Source organism: Triticum dicoccoides, chromosome 1B (genome assembly GCF_002162155.2).
Source record: "Triticum dicoccoides isolate Atlit2015 ecotype Zavitan chromosome 1B, WEW_v2.0, whole genome shotgun sequence".
Taxonomy (NCBI): domain Eukaryota; kingdom Viridiplantae; phylum Streptophyta; class Magnoliopsida; order Poales; family Poaceae; genus Triticum; species Triticum dicoccoides.
Genome location: NC_041381.1, coordinates 377,814,334 through 377,839,032, shown reverse-complemented (window position 1 = coordinate 377,839,032; position 24,699 = coordinate 377,814,334). Strand labels below are relative to the sequence as shown.

At 45.7% G+C, this 24,699-nt stretch overlaps 1 long non-coding RNA gene across 7 annotated transcripts; it reads left to right on the top strand.

Annotated features, from left to right (window-relative positions):
* The first annotated feature begins 5,817 nt into the window (after nt 1-5,817).
* On the top strand, nt 5,818-11,765 carry LOC119336506. 7 transcript variants are annotated; one of them, XR_005162591.1, is made up of 5 exons: nt 5,818-6,194; nt 6,323-6,425; nt 6,568-6,628; nt 6,826-6,903; nt 7,681-11,765. It is a non-coding gene; the product is annotated as an uncharacterized LOC119336506 (long non-coding RNA). The 7 variants fall into 7 exon arrangements; XR_005162595.1 differs by having other exon boundaries at nt 5,818-6,425; nt 7,681-8,035; nt 9,007-11,765; XR_005162605.1 differs by having other exon boundaries at nt 5,818-6,425; nt 7,681-10,841; nt 11,127-11,765.
* Nucleotides 11,766-24,699: the final 12,934 nt, after the last annotated feature.

The following is a 24,699-nucleotide window of genomic DNA, read 5'->3' as shown; positions in this document are numbered from 1 at the left end:
ACCGAAGGAGTAGGGTGGCACCTCGATCTTGATAGTAATATATCTACTCCTCTTTCAAACACACACACATACACACACACTCGCTAGTTGTGCCTCTGTGCCTACCGCACACACTCTCGATATGTCTTTCTCTCCCTCCCCCTCCCCCTTCCCACCCCAACAATGACAGCAGAAGGGTGACAACTCGATCTGATCGTAATTTGTCAATTGGTTTCTCTCTTAAACATTGTGTCTCTGTGCCTCGCTCAGTAGCCCCCTCGATATGTAGACTTCTCGCGTGCGCACAGCTGTAGAGACGATGACGCTGAACCCAGTGTGCCTCATTTTTACCGGCCTCGTGTGATAGTTTTCACCCTATTTTCTGTTAATTAACAAGGCAACCTTTTCTTTGTTACTACTAGTGAATCTGAAAGCATTCGGGGCAGACATAAAATATATCACTTCAACCCAATTATCGTAGTAACTATTTTAAAAGAAACTAGCTAGATGCCCGTGCGTTGCACGGAACATCAAGATGCATTTGTATGAGTAGTTTATCTTGTGAGAGGAAAGGATGAACGATGGAAGGCCTTATTTGCGAACGTGGAGAGGGGTGTGGGTATATTTTCGCAAAATTGCCATAGTTTCCTTCCTATCCATTAGATATAATTCCGACGGCCTATATTGCAGGATGGCACGCACACCATCATCACCAACTCTGTTTTCTACTCCCTCCATTCCTAAATATTTTTCTTTTTAGAGATTTCAATAAGTGACTACATGCAGAGCAAAATGAGTGAATCTACACTCTAAAATATGTCTACATACACATCCGTATGTGGTAGTCCATTTGAAATCTGAAAAAGATACATATTTAGGAACGGATGGAGTATAAGAGTACACATGGAGATATATCTCCAGCATGGTTTACAACAAAAATATGCTGGACTGGTTAGTGCCAGATGCTCGCAACGCGATGACATAAGTTCAAATTCTGTCTTTAACTTTAGTTTTTTATATTATATATTACTTATTTAATATATACGTCTTTCGCTATTGTACTGACAGTGGAACCCACAGAGTACTTAGAATACAATATTAAGGCTGGACTTGTTTCTTTTTAACTTTCTATACGAAGCTGTAGGCACCCTGCAAGTCACGTGTACACTATACATGCAATTAACTTTTTATAGAGGGACAATCATATATGCAATTAACTCAAATGGATTGGATGTCACTCTATTATTTCCAGCATAAGAGCATCTCCAATGGCAGCCGACAAATTTCCTCCCACTTCCTTCCGTGGGGGACGACATCAAACGCCAGCAGCATACATTTTCACAACTCTAACCAACCAGATGAAATTCGTGCAAACACGGACTGATTTCATATAAGCATGAAGGATTTCGTATAAAAAAGCCGGATCTTCATATAAACATGATGGATATCATTGCATTTACATGAACTAAGCGATGCTAATCTGGCTCTCTTGGTATAACTAATATTCCCTCCGTCCGAAAATACTTGTCCTAGAAATGGATGTATCTAGACTTATTTTAGTTATAGATACATACAATTTATCCATTCTTAGAACAAATATTTCCCGCCAGCAGGAGAGGGAGTACATAATCTAAATGGCCGCCCGCGGATCCCTTTGTCTTCCTCATGTCTAGCAGACACTTGTGGGGTCGATGAAGGTCCTCAGAAGAGACGAAGCAGCAAAGAAACCACCTGAATGCGCAGTCGTTGCCTCGGCGGTGGCCTTCATGGGAACCAAGTGGCGGCGGCCTCCAATGTTCTACTTCTCCTTGATGATGGCGGCAGACACGCAGAAGCTGGCCATCGACTCGTCACTCTCCACGCTCCCGGCTTTTGTCTCTGCCTGCATGGCGCTGCCGCAGGCACGGTAGGCGCGCCCATAGACACGGGAGGCGCGGCCACTACAGACACTGGTGGCATGGTATGACGCGGCAACGATGATGCCCGTACCGGTGTGCTCACCGTCGTGTCGGCGTGGAGCAACTCGCTACTCCTCATCGAGCTGAACTAGAGAGGCGAGTTACTGAACCACGCGCCTGCTTGGGGCGGCAACTAGCTCCGTTGGGCCAAGCGAGGTTGGTGAAGCACCAAGCTCCCTCGCCCGTATCCGGAGGGGAGGGCCACCCGGCCGGGTAGTATGCCAGAGAACGGCTCCTCGGAAGCCATCAGAAGAGTGGAGAAAATGGTGAATGAGGAGATGGGGGAGCGATGGAGGGGTGTGATTCTTGCCTGCTGTCTGTCTAGCCTTGTTTAAATAGAGGGCGGACGGTAGGAGCTTGGCTGGCGTCTGGCCTCATTTAAACTAAGGGCGGACGGGAGGAGCTCGGCTAGTGTTGCGTTTAATTCCGACCCGCTCATGAACGAACGTGTGGCCGGAGTAGGTTTCTCAGTTTTCATGTGGGTTTAACGGAGGGGTTTGATGGAGGCAAGGTGGCATGTTCAGTCGAGCATGCAGCGAGCGGCGTAGTACTATTCGATTTGACAGCGGGCGGCGCAGTTCCCGATACGGCTTTAATGCAAACGAGGGAGGGAGTAGCGGTTCCCAAAATGTTGAACGACCAATGCATCCTCCTTCAATTAATGCATGAGGGAAGTAATGGGAGGAGGACCGGGAAAAGAGGCTACATGATGTGAATGCAATGCAGTTTGCCCTCATATAAAGGTGCCCCTCCATTCCAATGCATCTACCACATCGTACGCACCTAAGCATTTGCCTAAGCACCTACACTAAGCGCAAAAGAGCTCACTCCAGACCCATGGCGGTGATGCACACGAGCGGCCAGCGGCTGTGCCAAATGGTCCATGATGCCGGCTTACGGCATGGCGCCGAGGATCGTCTCCAGATGGTGTTGGAGACCGGCTGGTGGATGGCCGCCATCGACGCCAACTACGACTCTCAGTTGGACCAGATGATCGTTGCCACCACCAACAAGTTCACCGTCCTCAAGAAGCTTGCGGACGACATTGCTGTACTCCTCAAGATCATGCACCCGGGCTCCTCATTGCCTGCCACCCTAATCGGCCTCCATGGCCGGAACCTCTTTCAAGCTCTGGTGGCCCTGCAATTGCCCGCCGACGCCATGAAGAATGTCCACCTAGAGGTCTTGCCCGCCGCGAGGCGCCTCGCCCTGCAAGAATTCATCGACCTACACATCCACGTGTAGGAGCAAATCATGTACATAGGTATCTACAAGGCCAGTGAGGACGCTACGACCTTGGCCTTCCTCAACCGGCTGGAAGCCTTGGATGCCTTTGCTGAGAAGCACCTTGACCTCGCCACAAAAGCCACCGCTCCTTAGCCACCGGCCGGTGGCCCGGCGCACTAAGTTGAGGAGGAGGAGGTCATACATTGATGGATGCATCTTTATTCTTGCCTCCTGTAACCACCACTGTGATCGCATCATCATGGCCTTAATTCTTATTGTGCGTTTGCATTCTCGTTCCAGTCAATACCGACATGTGCGGTCCCTTTGCTTAATTATATGCATCACTGTAACTAGTACTCCATCCGTCAATTTATAAGTTGTGCTTACCTTTTCCATCAACTTCGTGCAACGCGCGGGCATCTTGCTATAAACACTAGAACATGTCGGACCACATGTGACCAAACCGCGATGCGCCAACCTAGCTACTAAGTACCCTGCTTATCTGGCGGAAATAGCCCCGCCCTAGCATTTCCAATTGTCTATCTATCGATCGTGCCAAGGAGCAGAACCAAATGTTACAATTTATACATGTTTCTCTACTCTTACTCCTATAAAAGACTCAGTTGGTGATGGTGGTGTGTCTGCCAACTATCGTTTCTGACCATCAGATCTGCATCTAACGGTTGTGAGGTAAGTTGTGGCATTTTTGCAACAATAGCCCACTTCTCTGCTCCAATTTGCAGAAAACCCCTTATTATCTTGAAAGAAACCACATCCCTCCCTCACCTGATCAAAACAGCGCGAGGAATATATTTTGAGTGAAAAGTAATATGTTAGGAGTATATCAAAACAAGAGTGATTTCTTTCAAGTTTGTGAACAAGTACTACTATTCTACTACTTGATCCGTCGCAACGCACGGGAACATTGCTAGTACAAGGAAAAGTCATGTCGCGTTCGCGTCGCACCCGCACACGCCCGGGAATCGGGAGTACTCCACGGCCCCTCCGGCACGACACATATCTTAGGGAAGGCGTGTTGCGTAGCATTTTCACTTTCATGTGGGACCGTCGTTGAGCAAAACGTCTATTGGCAAACCGGACCCTGCCCGCCGCTGGGTTGGAAAACAGAAACGAGGGGAAGATCTAGCTATAGCACGGAAGCCAAGAAATTTGGTGTCAGATGGGGCTCGTGGATAGAGTAGGAGCATTCCGTACTACTACTCCTACTAGTACCAAGTTTGTACTCCCTCTGTCCTAAAATATAAGAACGTTTTTAACACTACACTAGTGTCAAAAACGTTCTTATATTATGGGACAGAGGGAGTACTATACAACTAGTACTACCACTATACAACTAGTAGGTACGTGCACGGCACAGCATCGTAGGAACAAAAAACGGGTCGATCTTGTTTTGGGTGATTTATCTTTTTTCCAGTCAATGTAGTATGAATAATATGATATGGGGGCACCCATGAAGCTTATGTGGCTTGGTTGCATGGCTACGAAAGGTTAGAGAAAAATAAATAGATAATGTGTTTAGAGTGCACTCCACTAAATAGATATACTTTCGATCCATTGCAACGGGCCGGCACATCTATATCTATACCCCCTATATAGTGTGTGAATAACTTTGAAAGTTGGTCGTTGGATGAAGCCAATCCGACGGTACAAAGATGGCAAATCCGAGCACTACTGGCCGTTGGATATCATCTACATTCCACCAGATTCTGCCACATGTAGAATCTCGAAGACTCCATGGTTGAACTTAGGGTCTGTTTGGTTCATGACTAACTTTGCCACAACTAAGCTTAGGCAAAGTGTGTCTACCACAAAAAATGTGGCTAACAAAATAGCCACCACAAGTGTGGCAAGATTTGGCAAGAAGTTGAGTCTATGACATGTGGACCATGTACCTAGAAAAATGTGGCAAGCCACAAGTGTAGCAATGAACCAAACACATGCCTAAGATATTGTGGCACGCCTAAGCTTAGGCATGGAAACCTTAGGCTGCAAATCAAACATCTATACCCCTATATAGTGTGTGAATTACTTTGAAAGTTGGTCATTGGATGAAACCAATGGACGGTACAAAGATGCAAATCCGAGCAATACCGGCTGTTGGATATCATCTACATTCCACCAGATTCTGCCACATGTAGAATCTATAAGACTCCATGGTTGAACTTAGGGTCTGTTTGGTTCATGACTAACTTTGCCACAACTAAGCTTAGGCAAAGTGTGTCTGCCACAAAAAGTGTGGCTAACAAAGGTGTTGTTTGGTTCCTAGACACACCTTGCCACACTTTGCCACACCTAACCTTAGGCAAGTTTGACCAAGTTAGGTAGGTGTTTTGTTCTATCCACACCTAAGGCAAGGATTTTTTTATGAGCAATGAGCCCCACATGTCATTTAAAACAATAATGAGGCTACCCAACTCACCTCCAGAAGGCTCCCCTGATTGGCCTTCGTGGGCCGTCGGATCTGGCTTTCGGACACGTCTAAGCCGTTAGATCTTCAGAACGGTTAAAATCGATTTTCACCTCATGGTTATTTTCGTTGGCCAGTGACTGGTGGGCTCGTCTCGCACGCTTGTTGGCTGGGTAAACTTTGTTCGTGTCCCCAAGGGAATTTGCCAATCCGGTCCACCCGCGCATCAAAACCCTAGCCGCTAACCCTGCTCGTCCCCTCCTCCCCGCTCCCTCCATCCTCTCCCATGTCGCCGCCCCTCTTCTCCCCGCTTGCCTCGGCCGCCTCCTCTCCTCCGCCGGGTCATCGGCCCCCTCCCTTCTCCTACCTCCTCCTCCCTCCTCTCAGTCCGGTGCCAGCCGCCGCCCAAACCCTAGCCCCCGTTTCCCTCGATCCCCACAGTAACCGCATCCACAACCACCCGCTCAGCAAGGCCGAAGACCGGGCAGCGGACGCCTCACAGGGTGGAGGAGAGGCCAACGATAGGGAAAAGCAGCATCTTCATGGATGAGATCCTGACGACTGAAGATGGTGCGCGCGGGAGGAGCTTGGAAGATGTCAAGGTGAGCTTGGCCGCCACCTCTCCTCTCATCCCTTCTTTCCTCCCAATTCTCCAATCTGGAGTTGGTGGTCGCCGGCGCCGTGGGGTGATAGAGGCCGTCACCTCTCCTCACCTCCTCTCATCTTCCAGTGGTGGCGCCGCCGGGGATGAGGGGAGCAGCAGCCGCAGCAGGCGGTGATGCTGGTGAAGCGGTGGTCCATGGTGCCTTCATCGTTGTCGTCCTCGGCAGAAGGTGAGGCCAAGATGGATCTCAACATTCTCTGTGAGATTCTCATCCATGGAAGATGCAGAAGAAAAACTCATGCAAGTTCCCCTGTTGTTTCCTTGGTTCTTTAATCTAATTTGGATACTTGTTTTATGTTTTTCTAAACAAGATGTGTGCAGATCGAACGAAGAAGAGAAGAGGAAGGATCTTGAGGAAGAGGAAAAAACAAGGTGAGCTCTATCTCTAATCTGCCTAGATAGTTTTCATTGCCAAGTTATACTCTAAATCATGTATATGGACAAATTAATGGGTCTGATAGTGATTGTTCTTTGTGTTTTTTATTAGTTCATTTCTTGGTTATTTACTACTCTCACTTCAGGATGCTTGTTCATTATTCCTACCTGCATTTCTCCCTCACTCCGATCAGGCAATGGGACTGTTGACCGGGTACAAGAGCTTCTTCAGAAAACCCATGCTGCTTTTCTAAATCGCAATTTTGTTCAAGGTAAAACCAGCCAAGCCGGAGACTACTACAACCCTTTTTGCAATATATAGTTGAGAGAATTCGACCATGCTATTATAGCTGGAGACTGTTACTATTGTCAATTATAAAAAATATGTTCTTCTATGATTTAGTGAAGTCGGGAGGAAAGTGTTGTGCAAAGGCAGAAGCTTTTGTAGCTGTGGTGTTCTTAATAATGGCACTAAAGGCCGAAAAACATAGATTTTGACAGGTTTTATTTGTGTAAAAAAACACAAAAGAAGAGCTTTTGCATGATATTAAAACCCATGTTGGTTTGGTTCTAGAAATACAAGCAGTTTTCTGAACCCTGCTACTGTCACTATGGTTGCTATTTTCATTTTTGTTGCAGAGCAGTTCTCTCATGGTGTTTCTATTAGCTGCGAGGAACATTGAGCTAGCTTTTGTCTTGAATCTCTTAGGTGTTATGTAGAGGTTGGACTTGCCAGTGAGCTAAATGGCCCATTGGAACTGCTTGTTTGACCTTTCAAAATGGTTTGGTGGTGCAGATAAGTTTGGCCACAACCCATCGGATTTAGATTTTAGGTGCCGTGTGAAACAATTTCTTAGGCAGGTTGTTTTTTTTCTTAAGCAAGGCATATAGGTAGCATGGGGAACGATTTATCGAGTAGGTTTATTTGTTTGTTATTATATTTGGGTACTTATTTCCTGATGTTTTTTAGGTTCTCTGTATAACATGGTAAAGTTGCTGGTACGATTTTGGAGGCAACACTGATATTTTTCTGCCGACTTTGTGGACAGGCTAACAATGAAAATTTTATCTGTAAAATATGGTGATCCCTATAGTGGTATTTCTAAAGCTTCGATGTGCTTGCTTTCCCCCAACAAGCAGTAATCCCATCATGGTTGCATCAGGTGATATATCATGTGAGAAAATCGAACTACTCATTCATAAGACATGATTTTCGCTCACATTTATCATGCTTCGACACTCACAAAATAAATACTTGGGCAATTGCTCTGTTTTGTATTGCGAGCCTTAATTTGTGGGATGCTAGCCGACCCTCCTCCGCGGAGATCCTCCCGTGCGCATCACTCGTGGCTGTCGGATGGCTTTTGACTTTTGCTATTGATCATTGGATTGGTTGAATGCATGGTAAATTTTGTTACCTTTTCTCTATTTTTCTGGTTGGATGACTTGTGGACCTTCTGTCTGTGTGATTCGGTTGGTTCATTGTGGGTGTTTTCAAATCTTTGTGTAAGTCAACCAGTACGGCACGTGCGCGTGCTGGTGTATGAGTCATCTGACTCGCACTATGGCTGATGAAGCAAGAAAGAGTGCCACGGGCGGGAACCAGAGGACTTGCGAGAAGGGAGTACAACCATTTTTGCAATATATAGTTGAGAGAATTCGAGCCTGCTACTATAGCTGGAGACTGTTACTATTGTCAATTATAAAAATTATGTTCTTCTATGATTTAGTGAAGTCGGGAGGAAAGTGGTGTGCAAAGGCAGAAGCTTTTGTAGCTGTGGTGTTCTTAATAATGGCACGGAAGGCCAAAAAACATAGATTTGGACAGGTTTTATCTGTGTAAAAAACACAAAAGAAGAGCTTTTGCATGACATTAAAAACAATGTTGGTTTGGTTCTAGAAAAAAAAGCAGTTTTCTGAACCCTGCTACTGTCACTATGGTTGCAATTTTCATTTTTGTTGCAGAGCAGTTCTCTCATGGTGTTTCTATTAGCTGCGAGGAACGTTGAGCTAGCTTTTGTCTTGAATCTCTTAGGTGTTATGTAGAGGTTGGACTTTCTAGTGAGCTAAATGGCCCATTGGAACTGCTTGTTTGACCTTTTAAAATGGTTTGGTGGTGCAGATAAGTTTGGCCACAACCCATCGGATTTAGATTTTAGGTGCCGTGTGAAACAATTTCTTAGGCAGGTTATTTTTTTTCTTAAGCAAGGCATATAGGTAGCATGGGGAACGATTTCTCGAGTAATTTTATTTGTTTGTTATTATATTTGGGTACTTATTTCCTGATGTTTTTTAGGTTCTCTGTATAACATGGTAAAGTTGCTGGTATGATTTTGGAGGCAACACTGATATTTTTCTGCCAACTTTGTGGACAGGCTAACAATGACAATTTTATCTGTAAAATATGGTGATCCCTATAGTGGTATTTCTGAAGCTTTGTTGTGCTTGCTTTCCCCCCAACAAGCAGTAATCCAATCACGGGTGCATCAGGTACTATATCATGTGAGAAAATCGAACTGCTCATTCATAAGACAGGATTTCCGCTCACATTTATCATGCTTCAACACTCACAAAATAAATACTTGGGCAATTTCTCTGTTTTATATTGCGAGCCTTAATTTGTGGTGCTAGTAGTATTTTTTGCGTTTATTTGAAAACCAACACTAAATCACCATTATGCCTTACAGTGGCTCTTTTTTATATTGTATTCGCTGTTAATATGGTATCTTCTAAACTATGTTACAGAATTTTCAGTTGTGTTTATACTACATTCTCTTATAAATGTACATTACATTATCTTCTAGCAAATATACTGAATCACTATTATGCCTTGTATGCATGTTTTGGTAAAAAAATGAGTTGAAGTCTTTAACAATCCTTTTCAGACCCTCTCTCTGTTACACATTTGCATGAAAAAACAGAAGTAAAAGGGAAAACTTACTTTGGGTTCATATGGTGTAGACCAACAACAAAACGATTGTTAATGAAAGGTTTAAGTGCACGTATACTCAAAACGAGGTCTTTTATCTAATTGGTTGGATAACTTATTTTCATGTCTATGTGGATTTCCACAATAACACTACCTCCAACTTTCTCATTTCCCCTGCTCTGCATACAAGTTCCAAACTAGGTATGCCAATCTTGTTATCACTTGTTCAGTCGCATTCTGGTTTATGCCTTTTCACCTGCATGTAGTGAGGCAGTGTGTGGAATTTAGGTGCTAGTTTGAACAAATTACAATGATGTAGTCCTACAGATCAGTACAGGTCACCGGCTTTATATTGTGGTCAGCATCTTGTAAGTACTTTGGGAAACAAGTTCTGGGGTAAGTTTATCTGCTTGCTCATGCATTTTAATACTTCATTGATGTCCTGATAATTTGTGAAGTTCTGTGTACCATGTGATAAGCTGCACATCAGGTTGCATGGCAGCTTGTTTGTTGCTTTTAGGATGTCATGTACCCAGGTGGATCAAATACAGATACCAATCATATATTATTATTTTTACTCGTGTGTTTTTCTTGTGCCTGCCAAACATTTCAAAAATTGATTATATCATTCAGATGTATTCAGGCTGGGTTTTTGTGATCCAAAAAAATCATGTGGCATGGCTTTCTTTTTACATACAAAACTAAGTGTGGAGCAGTGTATATGTTCATTGCTTTCTTATCACATTGCATTTGTCGGAGGTGCTATACTGATTTGAAGGAAATGCTTTTATATTTCCAAGTTGATCAACTACACAGTTTCTGATCCTAAAGCCTTTCTTTAAAAGGGGCTGGTCAATGCAGCTCCATGTTGTGCTATCTTGCTATTGGGCTCTTTTTTCGTTACTTAAAATGGTCAGATATCTCTGATGTTAAATTTGTGGTTGATTGCTTATATCCAAAATAACTATGTTAGTACACTGAAGACAATTTCTATATTGTTAGTGAAGTTGGCTAAATAGTTTTTGCGCCACTAAGATATATATGTGCACTGCATTCTAACCCTGTAAATTGTTATGCTATTAGTTTAATCCGGAATATAATTATGTTAGTACACTCTACAATATAATTATGTTATATTCTGCTTTTGTCAGTTTGCTGGTCCATATTAATTTCCTCGAGCTTATTTTCACATCTCGTCATATTTACACCTCTCCGCCGACTGCCACCTATCATGGAGGGAGATGGCTTGGCCAGGCCGTCAACACCCATCAGGAACTTCCGGTAGGCGCCGTCCTGTTCTTCCTCCCCTTACTCTGATGCCTTCATGGCCAAAATCATTAGCAGGAGCAAGAAGGTTAAGCACCAATTATGGTTAAAGCTTTGTCTCTTTTGGGTACTATGTGTTTGCTGGTTAGCTTACAAATTCAAGTAATACGACTATTGCAATGCATCTTACTACATGTGTATTTATTTGCATTGATATTTTCTCCTTAGGCTCCAAACCGTTTGTGGGTCATAAATTATTGTGCATTATTGATGATTAATTTGCAATTTAAATGACAACAGGGCTGGGTTTTATAAGTGCAATGGTTTGAAATGTGACCTTCCAGTCAAGAAATTTCCTCAGTGAGAAGCTTATGTGAAGAATGATGTAATTAAGTTAGCAATTTACAGTTCTCTTTGACAATTGTAACTGAATTGTCAATGGCCAGTTCTCTTGAATAATGAGTGACTCCCTCAATTTTACAATAGAGATAATTTGTCAAAATTTTGTTTTTGTGATGTTTGTGGTCTTCTCTTTTCTTTTCTTGATTTGTATTGGATATGCTACTCGCATATTTGAACATGCATAGGGCCTCTCGGTCTTTAACCCTGACTATAAAAATCCATTGATGGAAGCTGGGAAGGGCCGAGATGAACATTCAGCTCCTTGGGTCTAAGCCATCGAGATGGTAGATACGACGTTTCCATGTCATCTACTCCAGCAGCCGGACAAGGCATATAAAAACCATGGATCGTTTGCTCCCAAGGCCGCAAAATGATCACAGTGATGTCTACGACCTCCTCCTAGATGTATTAATCTCAATCTCATGTTTGATTTTTTTCCCTTTTCTCTTCTAATGATGTAATTTCTTTTACTAAGATAACACCATGTTTGTTGTAATGCCTTATTTGATGTAAGATCCCTTTTATACTTTGAATGAATTTACTGCATATATTTTTTATTTAGTTTAGTTCATCATTCAGAGACGGTGGAATATTTTTGTCCTTCATGAGTTAAATGAGCATTGTGTAGTCCTTCACAGGTTAAATGAGCATTGCGTAAAAGTATGTCTAAGTTCTCTTTCTTCAAGTGCTTCAAGTAAATGAAAGTGTCTATTTCAAATTTAATACCTTTTAATAATAATCATAATGAGAGAGGGGTATGCTTCTCTCTCTCTGGGCAAAAATGTTACTTTAGACAATATGTACTAAGAAATAAAAACTCTGGAGATGTGTTTGAATCGCACAAAAAGAGTTTGTAGTTGTTATTCATACTTGAAACACGTGAGGCTCTGCAAATTAAACCATGTTTTTTTCAAGGCACATATGGATATAGCAGACCACAACTAAACCGACTGTATATACATGGACCGTCCTTAGTAAAGGAAACTATTTTCATCGCGAACATGGCTTTAGTTGAAGGTTCTTGCAACATGAAATTATTTTCATCGACAACATGTCTTCAACAGGTCTCTGCGCCATTTGGCGCAACGGGTCAACTAGTAGACACAAAAGGTGTGGCAAGATTCCCTTAGGCAAGCCAAAGTGTGGCTAACAATTTGAGCAACTCAACTAAGGCAAGTGTGGCAAGTGTGGCAAAAATCATGTGGCAATATATGGCAAAGATAGGGGTTGTTTGGTTTGTGACTAACTTCGCCAAAGATTGCCACACCTAAGGTTGGGCAAGTTTGACCAACTTAGGTGAGTATTTGGTTCAAGCCACACCTTAGGCAAGCCACACTTAGGCCCCACATGGCGTACACACAAACATTGTGGCAAGATTCCCTTAGGCTTGCCAACTTGTAGCTCTCATTTTGATGAACTAACCTTAGGTAAACTTAGAAAAAATGCATGGCAAAGCGTGGCAATGCTAGGCCTAGAACCAAACAACCCCATAGTCACAATCCAAACAGCCCCAAAATGGCCAAGTGTGGCAAGATTTGGCAAGAAGTTGAGTGTATGACATGTGGACCATGTAGCTAGAAAAGTGTGGCAAGCCACAAGTGTGGCAAGCCACAAGTGTGGCAATGAACCAAACACATGCCGAAGAGATTGTGGCATGCTTAAGCTTAGGCATGGCAACCTTAGGCTGCAAACCAAACATGCCCTTAAGCATAATGCACAAACCACCAGAATCTCATGCGTGCAATGCACGTGTGCCTTACTAGTTGGTAGTAGTAAGAAACAAATTCCGGGTTTGGCACGAGCTCGTACTGCGGGAGCACCACAAGGCCTGCCGCAGGAGTTACATTTCCCTCTCGAGGCCCACAGGACCGAGCTTCAGTGGCTTAGTGCACTGGCCTATGAGTCAATGACATGCAGACCTTAAATGCGGCTGGCCCACATGTCATTCTCATGGTGGTGGCGTGGTTTGTGACTCACTCGTTCGAGATGAAACGGCCGGTGGTGGCGTGGCTGTGGCGAGGGTGCCACAGCTGGGTGTCGGGGTGTTATGAGGCGTAGATGGCCACACCAGCGGGTACTACCTGTAGTACAGAAGTACTCCACCTGAGGATTGATGCCCGGGACGAAATGTGACACAGCCGCTGGATGAAAATTCGATGGTGCGGGAGTACGGATCGGAGCACAGCAACGGAGCAGGCAAACCGCGTCCAATCGGATGTGGCTGTGGTAGAAAGTTGATGGTCGCTGCAGTTCAACTTGCCCGCATGTCATGCACACAAAGGCAGAGGAGTGGTGGGGCCGAGAGGGATGAGGCGCACGTCGGGGGGATGAGGACCCCTGACGTGAACAATCCTACCATTCTGTCACTGACATGTGGGTCCCCCCAAGCGTGGGTCCCACCTGTCAACGAAGGAAAGGCAGTGATAGCCACGTCAGAGGATCCATGTCCACGTCGGGGGACATCGTGCCGTGGGTTGGAGCAGCGTTGTGGGAATCGCGTGTGGGTGTGGCAGTGGTAGAAACAAGAAACATGATGGTCGACGTGGTTCAACTTCCATGGACAAGCTGTCATGTCTGCTGACACATGTATATCAAAACTAGAGTGTTTATATTTCAAGCACATGAACAAGTATTATTCTACTACTTTGGATCCATTGCAACACACGGGCCATCACATTGGTAGTAGTAGTCTCTATCTCTATCTCTAGAGGCCTTCCCTCGTTCATACTTTTCTCTCACAAGATAAACTACTCATACAAATGCATCTTGATGTTCCGTGGAACGCACGAGGATGTTTCCTTGGGGGTCTCTCCAGCGCGGCGTGGCCGTCGTTGCAAGTTGATGCCCCTTGAGATGCCGACGTTGAGGGGCACTCGGATTTCCTCCGATGAGTAGGTAAGATGAGTTTGATCACGTAGTAAATGCATTCTAAAGACTGCTTCTGTGTCCATTTCATAATTCTCCCCCTGCCCACTGTTTCACAGGTTAGGCTCGATGCGAGTGGAGATTAGCTTGCATATGTACGGGAGGGTACCAACATCAATTTGCACAACATTTACAACGGTGACACCGTTCCTGTAGAACCTTTGTCCAACATTGGGATCAGCCATGCAACGGGCCACCGCATGAATTGGTATGATGGAACAACGGTGAGATTGAAGAAGATAGCACGAACCTTGCACATGGTGGTCAAAGGTGGACCATGCTATCTGCGGCCGATTTGTTGTCGTATGAGTACGAAGACATTGTGCTCCTTTCTAACCGCATCTTCGCGGTGACAAACCAGGGGACTTGTTTCGTATGGGACACATCCTACGATGTACTCCCTCTCTCTCACTTTATTTCTTTTGAATCTTTTCGTTTTATAAGTTTCAAATTCAAATTTAGAGCTCCCCATCACATGTTGAGATTACAATGTCCATTAAATCGTTGTGTGCATGTATAGTAAAGAAACAAATCTCGAGTTTGGCACGATTTCGTGTAGCGGTAGCATCACAAGGCCTGGCGCAGGAGTTACCTTTCCTCTCAGGGCCCTCGGGACTGAGCTTCAGCGCCTTACTACACCTACCTTTGAGTCAATAACATGTGGACCCGATAAGTGGCTGGTCCACATGTAATGCTCCCGAAGGTAGAGGGGCAGTGGGGCCGAGAGGGGTGAGCCGCAGGTCGGGGGACGTGTGGTGTCATGGGTTCGAGCGGCGTCGTGGGAATCGCGTGTGGCTGCGGTAGAAACTTGATGCTCGCCGCATTTAAGGTGGCCCACATGTCATGCACACAAAGGAAGAGGGGCGGTGCAGCCAAGAGGGGTGAGGCGCACGTCGGGGGACATGGTGCTGTGGGTTGGAGCGGCATCATGGGAATCACGAGTGGCAGTGGATGAAACATGATGGTCGCTGTAGTTGAACTTCCATGGACAAGCCGTCATGTCTACGGACACATGCATTGCATACCGATCACTGGAAGGAGTTGTAGAGAAAGCTAGGCGGATAAATAGTTCCTTATAGTCAAGTGGACCCACAGTACTACTTGTTCGAAAGACATGCACACCATTGAAATAGTCCATCTATATCAGTATATAGTGAGAGGGAATAAGTTTTTTTTTACAAGAGAGGAAATAGTTCATCCATCCATAATGCCCTGCTGCTGGTGCAGCCTTTTCTTCTTCTTCTTCTTCTTCTTCTTCTTCTTCTTCTTCTTCTTCTTCTTCTTCTTCTTATTCTTCTTCTTGTTCTCATTTTCTGTGGGAGACGGCTTCACAACAAGCTCTTTGGACCTTGCAGCTATCTCGAAACTCACACGGGCATCGAGGGCAGCATTTTTATCCACTCGTATATCAAGGGATAATTCTCCCATGCAGACGACCTTAATGACAGCATCTTGTCACCCTTCTGAAGATTTGTACTGAGCACAAAATTTGCTACGTCGAATAGGGATGGCGTCTGTTTATCACAATCTTCTACATGAATTTTGATTCTAGTTTGTAGGTCAGCGATGCTTTTCAAATCAAGGTTGTACGGCTCCAGTTTCTGTTTGTCCCCTTTGATGGCTGCCCCACAGAAGTATATGTCCTCCCGAGACAAGAAATTGTGAAGCTCACCTGGTATGGAGGGCGCGTGTATGATGTGTTACACCAAAACATTATCTTCGAGGCATAGCTGAAGGACGGCAGCGCGTCGGATCTTCCTAGTGGCACGCTCCATGTACTCTGTGTCGAGACCGATGACCCTCGTCTCTACCTTTTCGAGGGAGTTGGATATATTGTTGATCCACTTCTGAACAACCCTTGGGTGGACGATGACGGTGGCAACTATGCTCAACGAGCCTTCGACGAGGACATGTTGGATGCTAAAAACCTGCATCTCGATCTCTTTCGCCATTTGAAACCGCTAGAACGAAGGGCTATGGTTTGGAGAATTAGGATTAGATGGCTAGTCTAACTGAAGTAGATGATTATTTAAAGGGGCTTCTAAATTACTCCAGGAGTATGTGAAGAGGTTAAAACAATGTGAACTCAGTGGGGTTTGGATGCAAATGAAGACGAAGGGGAGGTGAAGAAGCCAAGGAAAATCGGTTCTCGATGGAAAATTAATGGGAGAAGTGACGTGCACACAGTTGATTAGACGGCTAGGTAGACTAAATGAAAAGGCTATGCGGGTAGACTGAGGAGTCGTACCTGTTCGTGTGCGTTCCCATCCTTCCGGATAGGTGGGACCTATGTAAACAGATAAAAATGTGTCGTAGCTGGTTCAGATGGATATTGGCGCGTATGTGGGAGACACAACATTCTCTAGTTAAGGAATACACTGCTATCCTCATCAAAAAAGAAAAGGCTCATATTCGCGCTTCCGCATGCATGAGAATTTGGTTCTGCTCGCAATATGGATGATAGCTGGAGGATGAAGTGAACATGCATGCTAGCACGGGAGACCTATTTCCACTATACAGTACTGGAGTACTCATGTTCCTACTACTAGTAGTAGTACAACTGTGGTACACTTGATGGTCAAAATACTATTCATCCGATCCTCATAGTGAAGTGACAACACCCTGCGTCTGACACTAGTCCAGGCGGCGTGTTCGGGTTACCAAAGTCAGCCTCACCCTGTGCAATGTGTAGTGTGTCACTGCCGATGTACAACACATTAGCATGCCTCGCCTCGTCTCCCTCTCCCCTCCCATAGCACGCTCCATCTCCATCTCCATCTCTGTTTCCATCTCACTGTGCCCCCGTGTACCGTCGCCTTGCTCGCCTCCCCTAGTACCACTATTCCCTCGCTAGCCGCTCCAGCACCGACAACCTTCTCCCCCGTAAATCAAGCCCCCGAAAAACCCAACCTTCCAAACTCCACCATGGCGAACATGAACCGTGCAGCATCCATCCGCGATTGGAGCAATCTCCCCGGTGACATCCTCGACCTCTGTTGTTCGTGTATGGATATGTTGAGCGCCCTGCGGCTGGCTGCATGCTCGAGGGACATGCACACGACCATCATCGAAGCGAGGCCTAAGCTTTTCAAGACACCCTGCTTGCTGCTATTTGGTCTTGCGAGATTGGCTCACCATGATACGGAGGCGTACATGATGCCCCTCGACTTCAATCCGATATCCATTAGCTGAAACTTCTTTGCAAGTATGTAGTGGGTCATCGTACATCATTTCCCTTGACTTCGATCCAATCACCATCACCCGAAACTTCTTGGCAAGTATGTATTGGGTCGGCATGAACTCCCACTGGATGGCTGCCTTCAGAGGAGATGGTAAAAAGTTGGTGCTCGTGAACTTCCCGACCTCCCATGAGATTATCCTTCCTCCATTGGATTATATAGAGTTTTACCATCGCGGTCCAAGTCATCTAGATTACCACATCAGTTGGACGGACCTTGTTTTGCAGAAGATTGTAATTTGCCAAGTGCCCACACGACATGTGAATTATGCAGACTTCAAGCTAATTGCCTTGTTCGACCATAGACTCGCCTATCTTTACGCTGGTGCCTTCTTTAGCTGGAGACAACTCAGCTCGCAGTGGATCATCGTCAAAGTCGATACACACTTCTCTGATGCTATTGAACACAATGGCATCATCTACGCGATCAACAAAGAAGATGGCACCACATATTGCTGGGACGGCGTGTGTAAGTTGTTTCCATCTCATGTTAATGATGACGCCATGACACTGTTTGAACTTTTTGTGATGATTGGCATATCCCTGTTTGAGCAGAATTTGAGTAAAACTATGGCAATGTATTAGAGACGCTGTAAATCAGCTATACCTGGAATGAGTTAATTCATGCGATTGTGACCATGTCATTACAGCCAATTTGTACCCCTGAATAATCAAACGGTTAGGAATATATGGATATTCTCTTTATTTTACAGTAATCTATATACTACTACTAAATATGAGTGTGTATCAATGGCCATGTTAGTTTCCTCATTTTCATGATGTAGAAACATGCACCACACTGTTGGTTTCATCTAACCATACATTAGGGAAGTAAATGTGCACATGGAGAACTCTATATTTGGAAGTAGTGAAATCATGTAATGCTTACCATGTGTACATACCAATATTCGCCCTTCAGCAATCAATGGCTAGAATAATATCCTCACAAAAAGTTTGCCCACAGAACACGAGTATATAACAATGCATGGTATATTAGTTACCTTGAAGAATTTGTTTGTGAGGATATAACATGATTACATAACATGCATGACATGGTAGTTTCATGTGAAGAATCGATTGCGAGATAACATGAGTATAACCATGCATGGCACTTCTATATTTTCGAACCCAATATACATTTCCCTGTATTTTCCTCCCAGTTCCAACAGGGACATATCAATGATGTTTCTTGCATTATCCTACTCATACTCTAAACAATGTTGATCTTACATTAACAATGCCTGTCCTTTTTGATATGATGTAGTGTCCCTATAGTTACTGCCCTTTGTAATCACACCACCTTTGCCAAAAATAGGGAAGCACAATTGGTTCCTCGCTTGATCAGACGACGGCAAAAGACTGATGATCATTCAGACACATGAGCCGGAAAGTTATATTGCAAAAACCCCACTGTATACAAGCACCATAAAATACGTGAGTATCTAGACAGTGGCGGTTACGTCTATGAGCAGGATACCAGCTTGTTGGGGCCTTCAGGATTTTTTAGTTGGAGGCGGGTAAACAGCCTTGGTTAACACTCTCCGTTTCTCGGACTCAATTATCCGATTAACCAGAAAATCACTGTTGGCAAGGACCTTGATGGCAAAGAGGCTTTGTTTGCTATGGAAAACTGTGTCTACAGGGCGAGCCCTAGGAGTTCGGGAGCAAACTCCCCTGAGTGTCAACGATACAACCTATAGCCAAAAGAAGGTGAGAATGACAAAGGCATCCGGATTAACTTTGATCCTTGGATGTCTCAATTACGATAGGCAGTGATGTGGTTCAAGCCTTCAGGTTGATAGGTAATTGGGCTGTTGCGTCGAAAGGGTGGAGGACTGGTGTCTCTGGATCACTGGTCGCTGAAGCGGGGCTGCAAATTATGATGGTGTTGGATCATCTCTTCGAATGACTTTGTTGTCTTTGCTGCTTATTCTGGATGGGTAGGTCTTTCTTTTGTTATGCATATTCCTTGTCATTTGGTCATCCTCGTCTATGTCACTCTTACTATGTAATAGTTGCCCCTGTTTAGAATGTCATTCTCGTATGGATTCACGAGAGTTTGAGCGCTGCAGATGGGTGCGTTTTGGTGGTGTAGCAAGACTTCTTATGAACTATCATGTCTTGTTTTTTATGTCAGTAGTAGTCACTAGTCAGTGTTTGAATGTTGTATATATCGTTGTTTCAAACTGTTTATTGTTTTGAACTACTGGTGGGCTAAATGAGGGCATCACCATTCTCCAGTGTTCAGAGTATATCTCCCTTTTTCAAGTTATATAATTTGAGCTGATTGTCTTTTCGATGATGTACACTTGTTTGGGCCAGTGAGGTGTCGTTGAATATGGGCCGAGTAGTAACGCAATGCCAAACATGTCAATTATGACTCTCAGTCTGGGCTCTCAAAAGATCCTCAAAAAAAGGTCGGGCTCTCCAAAAAAGAAAGAATAAGGACTCTTAGGCCGACATGTGGGCGCCACCGGTGTTTTCGTGCGCTTGCACGCCAAGAGCATATTAGCACGTGATCAAAATTCATGCTACCTTTTCATCCCCAATCTCCCGCCCCTCCCCCACCTCTGCAATCTTGATTCCTACTCCAGTTCCCCCAAATCCCCCTCCTGTACTCCTAGTACTCAAGCGCACTATCATGTCGCCGGTCAACGCGGATCTCCGAGCCAGAGATCCTGAGGTTCATCCTACCTTCGGTCGCTGTGTGCTGTCACTCAACAGTGGCATCGCGGCGCTTGACAACCAGTTTGCCGGCAAAGTGCTGATGGTAACCATCAATGGTGATCGGCATCCCTGAGGGAGTCCTGGATTAAGGGGTAATCGGACGTCTGGACTATTAACATGGGCCGGACTGTTGGACTATGAAGATACAAGACCGAAGACTTCTTCCCGTGTCCGGATGGGACTCTCCTTTGCATGGATGGCAAGCTTGGTGATTCGGATATGTAGATTCCTTTCTCTGTAACCGACTTTGTGTAACCCTAGCCCCTCTCCGGTGTCTATATAAACCGAAGGGTTTAGTCCATAGAGGCAATTACAATCATAATCATATAGGCTAGACTTCTAGAGTTTAGCCATTACGATCTCATGGTAGATCGACTCTTGTAATACTCATATTCATCAAGATCAACCAAGAAGGAAGTAGGGTATTACCTCCATAGAGAGGGACCGAACCTGGGTAAACATCGTGTCCCCTGTCTCCTGTTACCATCGACCTTAGACGCACAGTTCGGGACCCCCTACCCGAGATCCGCTAGTTTTGACACTGTCATTGGTGCTTTCATTGAGAGTTCTTCTGCGCCGTCACCAAAAGGTTTTGATGGCTCCTTCAATCAACAACAACAATTCAGTTCAGGGGGAGGTCTATTTCCCCAAACAAATCTTCGTATTCGGCGGCTTCATACTGCGGGCTAACTCGCTTGGCCATCTAGAGCAGATCGACAACTAAGCCCCTGGCCATCGGGTCCGATTTGGAAGCTTGAATTACGTGGCCCATATCCGCGGAGACTTAAGCTCTGACGGACCCGAGCCCGTGACATCCACTCCCTACCACCACGATGAACACGACTTAAATCTGTCATCAGATCATGCTCAAGAAGTCGCGTCTATAACTGCTCTGGCCCTAGATCCGGAGCAGATCACGCCGTCCGAAAACAGGAAGCTTAACCCCGCCATGGAAGCTGCAGAGTCAGCGACGTTGGAGCCGAGCACATATCCGACCTTGAGTGAAGCATGTGTCATTGGAACCTTGGATTTGTTTCTGGCCATTGGTTCCGAACCGCGTACATCCGCACCCATCAAAACTAATCGGGCGCCGATCCTTGAGTTCAGCTCCGTGGACATCCTCCGAAACTCGCTTCTAGGGGACGTACTAAATTCATTAAAATCCCTCTCCTTGTCGGGAGACTCTAAGCCGAACTATGTCCGGCTTGAAGTGGAAGCGGAGGACGAATTCCACTTCCCACCCACCACCCACTTAACAGCCCCCGTCGAAGATGTAACTGATCTACTTGACTACGCCTCTGAAGACTTCGAAGGGATGGACCACGAAGCCGGAGAAAATCTAGACCAAAACCCACCCGTAACCGGGCGGTGGACGGCTACGTCCTCATATGATATATACATGGTGAATACACTTAAAGGGAAGGAGGCCGATGACGATAATGATAAACCCGTCAATGAACCTCCCAAGCATCGGCATCAGAAGCGCCCATCTCGATCCGGCAAGGGAAACAATAGCAACATTGTCACTAACAACGATAATAATCCGGACCAAGCTGAAGACCCTGCTAATCCAGCAATGGAGCAAGACAAGCGAGAGGATGGCGAGCAAAGTCCGAGGCTGTTGTCCGACCACAGTGACACCGATGATAGCAATTATCAACCTGTCTCCAAAGAGGAGATCAGCTTGGGCGACGATGAATTAGTCATCCCAGAAGAACCCTTAGAACAAGAGCGCCTCCATCGGAGGCTCATCACCACCGCAAGGAGCGTGAAGAAGCAGAAGCAGCGGCTTAAAGCCGCACAGGATATGCTCAATGATAAATGGGACAAAGTGCTGGACACTGAGGAAAAATATGCCTGTAATCGCCAACCCAAGGGCTATCCTAAGTGTAAACTGCTGCTCGAATTCAACGACGAGGCCATTGTGCCCATACCACTGAAGAACAATACTGCCAATAAGCCGGACCGACCACCTCGTGGATGGGACAGAGCGGCTAGCAACGGCGCACACAAGCCCACACCCCCTTCCAGTAAAGGAAGAGAGGCCGCGGCTCAGGGCCAGAAACACGATCTACGTGAGGACCTGAACGAAAAGGCTGGCAAGGCCAGATCCATCTATGGATCTAGGGACCGCGCCCTCGCGTGGCACTATGGTTATCATGCATAATATGCAGGTCATGTACCAGTTCAGAGCCGACACCGAACACCACAACCGTCGGACTCATGCCACGACACAGCCAAATACATGGGTGCAGCCCACCCCCTGTGCTTTACCGATGAGGTGCTGAATCATGAATTTCCAGAAGGGTTTAAACCCGTAAATATCAAGGCATATGATGGAACGATAGACCCTGCAGTCTGGATAGAAGACTTTATTCTTCACATCCACATGACTCGCGGATATGATCTCCACGCCATCAAATACCTACCCCTCAAACTGAAAGGACCAGCTCAGTATTGGCTGAAAAGCCTTCCTGAAAACTCCATTGGAAGCTGGGAAGAACTTGATGATGCTTTTTGGGCCAACTTTCAAGGGACCTATGTCCGACCCCCGGAGATAGACGATCTAAGTCACATGATCCAATAACCCGGAGAATTACCCCATAAGCTTTGGAATTGGTTTGTCACTAAGAAGAACCAAATCGTCGATTGTCCGGACACCGAAGCATTAGCGGCCTTCAAGCAAAGTGTCCGGGACAAATGGCTAGCCAGACACCTTGGCCAGGAAAAACCAAGGACAATGGCAGCCTTAACTACACTCATGACCCATTTTTGCGCGGGTGAAGACAGCTGGTTAACTAGCCCATAGCAGCACTAGCGATCCTAGCCCATCCGAAGTCAGGGATGGCAATGGAAAGCCATGACGCAACAAAAACAAGCATCGAAACAATGAAGTAAGCCCAAACGATACAGCGGTAAACGCCGGATTTAGTGGGCCCAGACCCGGTCAATGGAAGAAGCCATTTAAAGGCAATAAAGACGGTCCATCCAGCCTGGACAAAATTTTAGACAGGCCCTGTCAGATCCATGGCACCCCCGCTAAACCTGCGAACCATACCAACCGTAGTTGTTGGGTCTTCAAACAGACCGACAAACTCAATGCCGAACACAAGGGGAAGGGACACCAGAGCGAAGACGAGGACGAATCTCGCCAGCCGAACACGGGGGGATAGAAGAAATTTCGACCGGAGGTCAAAACAATGAACATGATCTATGTCACTCACATCCCAAAGAGGGAGCGCAAACGCGCACTCCGAGATGTCTATGTCGTTGAGCGCGTTGCCCCCAAATTTAACCCATGGCCGACCTGTCCGATCACCTTTGATCGCACGGACCATCCGACTAGTATCCATCATGGGGGTTCGGCTGCCCTAGTGCTCGATCCAATAATCGACGGATACCACCTCACTCGAGTCCTTATGGACAGCGGCAACAACCTCAATTTGATATACTAGGACACTGTCCGCAAACTGGGGATAGACCCATCAAGAATCAAGCCAAGTAGCACAACCTTTAAAGGAGTTATACTGGGCGGAGAGGCCCGCTGCACGGTCTCTTTAACATTGGAGGTCGTATTCGGCTCTCCTGATAACTTTCGAAGCGAAGAACTAATCTTCGACATAGCTCCGTTCTGAAGTGGCTATCATGCACTACTCGGAAGAACGGCCTTCGCCCGCCTCAATGCAGTCTTGCATTATGCCTATCTAAAGCTCAAAATGCCCGGACCGCGTGGCGTCATCACGGTCAGTGGAAACACGGAGCACTCTCTTCGTACAGAAGAGTACACGGCGGCTCTAGAAGCTCAAGCCCAAAACGGCCTATTCAAGCCGAATAGCTCTTCGGTTGTTAAGACCGCGGACACAGATAAACGTGTCCGATGCACACCTCGATGCGGCAGCTCAGATAAATCCGAGCTCGATTAGCAGTTACCCCCCATCGACTACCCAATAAGGTGATAGCATACATGCCTCGTATACACAAGTGTACCCTCAAAATTCCTTGGGCAGCGCCGGGGGCACATTGCATACAAATAGCCCATAGTTCGGCTCGACCCTATTCGGACTGTAGAAATTATATTTCAAGGCTCATCAAACGAGCCAACCCTGTCTATGGCCACACTGAATTCCTTTTTGCAAGCTTTTTCTTTTTTACAGCTGGCCATCACATCCCCCTTCAAGGACACATCACAAAGGAGAAAACGGCGAGACGTGCAGCAGGGCCCCGCACTAAGGTTTCTTTTTAGATTAGGACCCTGTGTAAACCTTTTTATCCCTTTTTGTTTTATGCTCTCCTGGCATGTAAAATGTCCAAGGACGCTATTGGCACTATCTGTAAGTATACGGCTTGCCGTACTAAAAGTGGATATTATAGAAGCATCTTGGTTCATACTGTGTGTGGAGTTTTATTCTCTCACCACCTGTGTTCTTTCCCCATGTCAGATTGCACACGTGCCTTGACACCAGGGTCCATTACCAGGGGCTGTATTCAGCCCGGTATATGTTGAAAAAGTCTGAACACCTATAGGGAGTGTTCGGCGTCGTGAGTTTGGCCTTATATGCATCAGCTCCGAATCATGTCTTT